Genomic DNA, 7,966 nt, shown 5'->3' with positions numbered 1-7,966 from the left:
AGCTCAGAAGGTGATTCGTAGAGACCACTCTGTTGGTGAAGCCAGAGGTAATATCACATTCAAGGCCTAGTGGATACTGGAGTGAGTGAGTCACCATTTGAACGATGAGCAAAGGAGGATTTTCCAAATGTTACAGGCCAGTTGTGAGACAGTCCTGTGTGGGTGAGAGCCATTTGGAGAGTGAGATCAATACCAGTCCCTCCAGCTGGTTGACAGAGCAACCTGCCCCTGGGGTTGAGGAAAGTGCCACTGGCTGACTTTGGGTGCCAGGAAAGCATCCAGGATTATCAGAAAAGGCAGTGAAGACACCTTGCCATTTTCTTACCCCACATTTGTGAAACACCAGGTTTTCTTCACATAGGTTCAGCAAAACTCAGATCTCATGACAGACTGAAGAAGCAGCTATAAGAATTGAGCTGTTTTTAAATGAAGCTAGACACTAAAGAGATTTATAAAAATGCAAAATAATCATTCTTCTCATTGACTTTTCTTTTTCTTCCTTTTTCTCTCTTTTGAGGCAGGGTTTCCTGTAGCCAACGCTGGCTTCAGTCCTGATAGGTAGCCACGGCTGGCCTCGAACTCTTGATTCTACTGCCTCCAACCCCCAAGGACTGGGATTATAAGCATGTACGACCACACCGGTTTTTATGCAGGGCTAGAAATCTAACCCAGTACTTTGTGCACACCAGGCAAGCATGCTACTAGCTGAGCTACATCCCCAAGCCCATCACTGAATTTTTAAAGAACACTTTTTGGGGACTGGAGAGGTGTCTAAGCAGTTAAAACCACTGGCTGCTCTTCCAGAAGACGTAGATTTGATTTCTAGTATGCCCACGACGGCTCAAAACATCGGTACTTCCAGTTCCAGGGGATCCAGCTCCATTTTCTGACCTCCATAAGCACTGAACATCATTTCCAGTTAGCTCTCTCTCTGCCTTGTGCTTGTGGATCAGATGTGTTTCTCCAGTTCTATGCCTGCCTTCTGCCATTTCTCCACCATGATGGTCACAGATTCTAACCATCTGGCACTGTAAGACCCAGGTTACCCAAATTAAATGCTTTCTTTTATACGTTGCCTTGGGTGTGGTGTAACTGAGTCAGTTTAGGGATGAAAGGAGATCCGTGTCTTCTCAGGGCCACAGCAATAACCTAGCAAGTCACATGGGCAGGAGGAGTCGGGCTTGGGGCGACGTTAGCATTAGGCCTGGAGTTTGCAATGGACTTGTGTGGCGTTGAGGACTGTCAAGAATGACCTACCATTCTTAAATCTATTCTGGGAAGGAAATCATCTGGAGCTTCAAGGAGTGGGCTTAGAACAATGCAGGAAGGGGCTGGAAAGATGGCTCAGCGGTTAAGAGCAGTGACTGCTCTTCCAGAGGTCCTGAGTTCAATTCCCAGCAACCACATGGTGGCTCACAACCATCTGTAATGGGCATGTCTGAAGTCAGAGACTCTTCTGGTGTGTCTGAAGTCAGCGACAGTGTACTCACATACATGAAATAAATAAATAAATCTTTAAAAAAAAAAAAGAACAGTGCACGAACGAGCCCAGTGGTCTGCATCAGGACTTGAGAACAGGAGGGAACCCACAGCTGGCCCGTCCAGTCTCTTCTTACTGCAGGATGGGGCTGTTGACCTGAGGTCTGCAGCAGGAGATGCTCTGCAGGAAGCTTCCTTCCTGGCAGAGGACAAGGAAAGATGGGGAAGTGGGCAGAAGACCAGCCAGACAAAGGCCTCTTGTGAGAGGAAGGCTTTGGGACTGGCCCTGTCTGCACGTAGGATTAGGGTCACCAACATGGTGAGCAGCACTGCTGATCCAGGGTCCCTGCTGGGCCCAGCAGCAAGCTGGGGAGAAGAGAGCTGCTAAGCAGGCTGTACTGTGGGAGTGGTGAGCACACAGCCAGAGCTGGGAAAATGAGGTGGAAGATATGCTGGTCCTGGGAGACTTCTAACCTCCACTACCACTCAGACTCAGGACCGGGCTGTGCCCCAGGTTGTATACTGGTAGGGTAAAGTACTCTGGCTCCCGGGGTACATCTCTATGGCAGGGTAGCCGGGAAGATCATTCTTTGGAACTGAGAGGCCAAAGCCACTAGTGTACTGAATGGGAGTTGGCAGACATCTTCCCAAGGACATCCAATGAGGGTGACTATAGGGGCCTAAACCAGAACTGAGTGGGAGATGAGAGGGATGAAGCAGAGGCTGGGATACGGATCCAGGTAATCCCAAGAAAGGAGTTTGCCAAAACTATCTACACTCCCACTTTCCATAAAGTGACACCTGGCTGCTGCTGCCCCATTGTCCTGCTGCTGTCCCACTGCTCCACTGCCCCACTGTCCCACTGCCCCACTGCTCCACTGCCCCACTGCCCCACTGTCCCACTGCCCAGCTGCTGCAAGTGATAACTGGTTGGTCCCAGCCTTGTTCCATTCACCCCTTTTCTGCCCTCCTCCATCTGAAACTAAAGGCCCGGCATTATGGAGCCGGACCTCCGAGAGAGCATGAACTTTGACTGCAAGCTTTCTGTGGTCCTCTGGTACCTTGCCCCCTGCTAGTTCATCCTACTTCATCATCCTCTTCCTTTTCCTGCCAAGACCCGTGTGGATCTCATTGCCCCTGCTAGACAGTCCTCCCTGTAGCCAACCCTGGACCCCTACCCCAGTCTCTCTATTGAATTCTCCTTCTCTTCCTCACTGCTCTGATTCCCTCAAAGGTGCTGCTTCAGCCTCCACCACCAGTGTATCTGTTTCTCCCCAGAACCCAGCCTGCAGCAGTGGCCCATCCTCATCCCACTCCCCATGCTACTTGCAGTGTCTCTCTCTCCTGAGCTGGGTTCTGCAGGATGAGTAGGAGTTTTCAGAAAGAGTGATAGGAAAGTGCCTCAAGGCAGAGGAAGGAGTATGGTGTGGGTATGGGGAAAAGGGAAACCACAGAGCCAGCTCTCAAGCCTGGAAGACCAGGCTGAGTCACCCAGATTCTGTCCTGATGACATAGGGGCACGGCCATCTGTGTGCTTGTGGAAGAGCTTTTCCTGTGGCCAGAATAAGGCTGAACACCAATTTGATTGATAAGGATGAGGACTGTGTACTGGGCCAGCACATCACAGTCTGGGTATACAGAACTCAGTCAACATGGAGCTTCAGTCAGCATCTGGTTTAAAGTCTGTTGCTTTAAGGCCCTACCATCTAGCCTCTGGTCCCCCAAATCTCTGGTCCCCCATGGTATCAAAGGGCCCTGGGGGATGTGTCTCAGGACATGGAGCTTCCGGCTCTCAGCTCAGCATAGGAAACTCAGGGAAGAAGGTCAGAGAACAGTCAGGCCAGGTTAGGACCACAGCTTGGTTCTGGCTGTGGGCATCCCTCTCAGATACACCCATTAGCTTTTCAAGAGAAGCCAGAATGCAGACTCCGTCAATTTCTTGACTTTAAAACTATCCTGGACAAGCACAGGTATTTGTGGCCCAGCTCTGGATTGCTGTGGAGATGATATGCTAGCACAGGTGTCTCCTCCACATTCCTATCTCGCCACGCTCCTCTCCTCGCAAACAGCAGGCCTGCTGCTTTTGAAACTGGGGGTCTGAGGCTCCTGGATAGAGCTGAAGGTCTGTGTAGGAGAAATCAGAGATGTGTGTCCCCAAAGACATGATTGTGGGGATGCAAGGAGCAGTTTGCCCACCCATGACTGCCACACAGTAACTTTAACAGCCCGAAGTGTCCACAGTGAACCAATGCACACAGCACGTCTGTCAGACATTACGGTAGGCACCCACGTCTAAGAGGAAGGGGACAGGACACCAGCTGGAATCACGGATGAACTATGGTTATTTAAAGGAACATACTGCTCATAAAAAGGCAAACTTTGGATAATTCTTCCTGTATGACATCCCTAACACAGTTAAATTCAAGTCAGAAGGTAGCATAGTGTGTGCCGGGGGCTGGGGTGTCAGCTTTCTAAAGGGACAGAGCTGCCATTTGGGAAGATGGAGAGCTCTGAGGCATTGGCTGCAAGGCCTGTATTAAGACGTCTGTGGCTTCTTCTGCTTCTCATCCTCCTCCTTCTTTTTAATATTCTGTTATTTTACATGTAAAGATGTTGCCTACATGTATGTCTATGCATCACATGCATGGAGTACTCATGGAGGCTGGGAGAGGATGCCAGATCCCCTAGGCCTGGAGTTACGGATGATTGTAAGCTGCTGTGTAGGTGCTGGAATCTGTCTTGGTTGCTTTTCCATTGCCATCACTAATGTGAATGAATTGGGGGCTAACAGTTTAAGAGGGTTAAAGTTCGTGGCCATCATGGCAGAGAACATGAGAGCAGACAGGTAGGCATGGGGAGGAACAGTAGCTGAGGGCTTTCATCCTAAAACAATCATGAGGCAGGAGAGCTAACCAGGTGGGAATGGTGTAGGCTTTTGAAACCTCAAAGCCTAATAACCCCTAGTGATACATTTTTTTTCTTTCAAGAAATCCACACCTCCCAATCCTTCCCAAATAGTTCCACCAACTGAGACCAAACATTCATATACAAAGCCTATGGGAAATATAAGAGCCTACGGGGACCATTCTCATTCAGACCACTGCAGAATCTAAGCCTGGTTCTCTGCAAGAACAGCCAGTGCTCTTGGCTCTAGAGCCATCTTTTTTAAGGTTTATTTTATTTTATTTAACTGGACATGATGGTGGCTTTAATCTCATCACTCAGGAGGAAGAGGCAAAAACAGGTAGATCTGAGTTTGAGGCTAGCCTGGTGTACATAATGAATTCCAGGCTAGCCAGTGGTATATAGTGAGATGTATCTAAAAAGGGGAGGGGCTGGGCTATAGTGATGCTTGGGAAGCAGAGGTAAGGAGATCTACAGAGTGAGTTCCAGGACAGCCAGGAAGGGCTACACAGGGAAACCCTGTTTTGGAAAAGAATTTTTTTAAGAGAGAGAGAGAGAGAGAGAGAGAGAGAGAGAGAGAGCATGTGTCTGTGGCGTGCACTGTATGTGCAGATGACAAAAAGCCAGAAGAGGGTATTGAATCTCTCAAGAGCTGAAGTAGCAGGCAGTTGTGTGACAGGAACTGAACTGCGTCCTTTCCAAGAATAGTCTCTATTCCTAACTGCTGAGCCAGATACCTTCAGCCTTCTGGTCTGCTTGGCTCTGGGAAAGCACTGTCTACCCTTCTGCCTTTGTTGTCTTTTGAGAAGTGGCTGGATTAGTGTGTTGGTGTTTGTTTAGGAGTTTTCCCATCTGTCTGGTGAGGGTGGCCTATCGTTTGCTTTTGCTAGGAGCATTTATTGCTCAGTCCCCAGCCTCCCACACCCCTGACTGGGCTCCACTTCTCAGTCACCTCAGGCATCTCAGTTGGATGCGTCCCCGAGCCTCAGTGCCCATCCACAAGCCAGGACAGAGCTTCATGGGCACGAATGGGCCTGCAAGGGGTAGGTAGCTCAGCTGAATGGGGAGAGGCTCAGTGTCATTGAGGGAAGTGGATCCCTGCCTGAAGAGAAGCAGAGCCTTCCATGGTGGGTGAGGGCTGGGCCACAGCCTGACTTTTTTTCACCCCAAGTCCCCAAATATCCTTTCTTGCTTTCTCTAGGCAGCATAGGTCCAAATATATATATGTCACGGATATGCAGCCGGAGCAGCCTGGACTTTGCAGAACAAAGGGGAAAGTCTTCCCTCTTCTGTCTGCCTTGTGGTGTCCTGGGCCCCTGGCTTGGTGACCCATGCTTTTATCTACATCTCTGGGAACTCCCAGTGCTTAGACATAAAAAGCCCAGCGGAGCCACAGCCAATTGAGACACTCCTGCCCCTCCCCACCTGGGACCATGTGTCCTGCGGTTCCAGGAACAGGGAGGGAGAAGGAGAAGGCATGGCCAGTCTTTTTCTGAGGTGGGAGATTGCCATCAGGCCAGACCCACTCTACTGGCCTCCCTGTACCTCCCTAGCTGCAGTGGCTGGCACCAGTGATGCAAACTCCTTTAATGCACTCCTTAAGCATTTCTTTCAGAAGTGCTTGCTGTTGGGGGAGGCCTTCTTTCCTAGGGACTGGCTTGGGACTTTTAGCCCCAGAAGGACGCATCTCACCCCTAGCATAGCCCCTGCTGTGTCCCCATGTCCAGGAACAGACAAGGCAGCCCATGCCAGAATCCCTATAGTATAGCCATTTGACCTAAAGAAACTTTTGCCTGGTGCCCTTCTCATTCCTCCTCTAGTCTTCAGGCCAGGACACAAGATCTGCGATCACAGCATGGGATGACATCCCAGAGGGAGGGAGGGAGGGAGACTAAAATTCCTGCTAAAATTCCTTCCCAGGGGAAAGACAGCCTTCCCCCAAGGCACTCTCTTGCCAGTTTGGCACTTACTCTAGGGAGGAATGTGTTTATTGTACTTCCACACAGAGCATAGGTAAGGGTTACCTGTAAGGATGCATTAAGAGCATTTCCCTCTTAACTGCTTTATCTGGAAAGGTAAAAGCAGGGCTGAGGGGGTTCCCTAGGGTGAGGGTTTCCCATAGATGGAGCCCCCAGTCAGTCTTTTCCTGCCTGTAAATACTCTAGCCCCTCCCTGAGACCGTGTGCCACCTGCAGTGTACCAGGTGGTGGGAAGCAGCTGTCCACTCAGGCGAGACTCCATTCTTATCCACCTCTCTACTTGGGGGTATAGACTTGGGGGTATAGACAGTTGATAAATCCAGCCAGGATGATCTTTTGTTAAGGGGAGTCAGCTGAACTCCTGATGATCACGTTTGCATGGCTTGGAAGACACTGGCTCACTTGACAGAGACCCATCTCCCCTCTTTGCAGGCACTTCATCTCCAGGGTCCCACAGGCTGTGTCTGGTCCCTATGTGCCTCTGGCTCCCTGGAAAGTAAGTTTGGGGATGCTTCTCTGTCCTGAGTGGGGCCTAGGCAGAATGAACTGTCTGTCTGTCAGCATCTTGATCTGCCGTGTGGGACTCAGTGAAGGCTGGGGACTTGCCTACAGCCTCACAGTGCACCCTGGAAGACCCAACACTGGCAACCTCCTTCTGATACCCGCATGCAGGTACAAACCAGGCTTCATTTCCTCCTGTCCCAACTCTGGGGTGCACAGAGGCTGGGGCCAGAGTTGGATGGAAACGGTTTGATGGAGAGATGATGGTAGAGAGGAGGGTGAAGCTGAGGCAGAATAAGGGAGAGCCATCGCCGCTGGGAGCAATGCTGCTGAATACAGAATGGTTCTGCAGGGCACACCCAGGCACATCCCAGCAAGCCCAGGCTTCTGGGCAGCTGTCAACCCACTCAGTCTACCTTCTTGCTGGGAGCAACTCCTACAGGCTTTTGAGGTTGCTCTGTCCATGGGCAGGTAGGCAAGAAGCCATCTGTACCAAGGGGCAGATCATACAGGAGACTGTGGATGACCTCTGACTCTGGGACTGAGGATAAAGGAAATAGAGCCAGGAGGCAGTATGCAGCAGTGTGCAGCAGTGTGCAACAGAATTCAGCAGTGTGCAACAGAATGCAGCAATGTGCAGTACAATGCAGCAGTGTACAGCGGTGTACAGCAGTGTGCAGAAGTGTACAGCAGTGTACAGAGGTGTACAGCAGTGTGCAGAAGTGTACAGCAGTGTACAGAGGTGTACAGCAGTGTGCAGAAGTGTACAGCAGTGTACAGTGGTGTGGAGCAGTGTGCAGCAGTGTGCAGAAGTGTACAGCAGTGTACAATGGTGTACAGCAGTGTGCAGAAGTGTACAGCAGTGTGCAGCAGTGTGCAGCAGTGTACAATGGTGTACAGCAGTGTGCAGCAGTGTACAGTGGTGTAGAGCAGTGTGCAGCAGTGTGCAGTAGTGTGCAGCAGTGTACAATGGTGTACAGCAGTGTGCAGAAGTGTGCAGCAGTATGCAGCAGTGTACAGCAGTGTGCAGAAGTGTACAGCAGTGTACAGCAGTGTGCAGTGGTGTACAGCAATGTGCAGAAGTGTGCAGCAGTGTGCAATGG

The sequence above is a fragment of the Rattus rattus genome, chromosome 6 (genome assembly GCF_011064425.1).
Source record: "Rattus rattus isolate New Zealand chromosome 6, Rrattus_CSIRO_v1, whole genome shotgun sequence".
Classification (NCBI taxonomy): domain Eukaryota; kingdom Metazoa; phylum Chordata; class Mammalia; order Rodentia; family Muridae; genus Rattus; species Rattus rattus.
The sequence above is the reverse complement of the archived record's forward strand: the minus strand, read 5'-3'. Positions refer to the sequence as shown.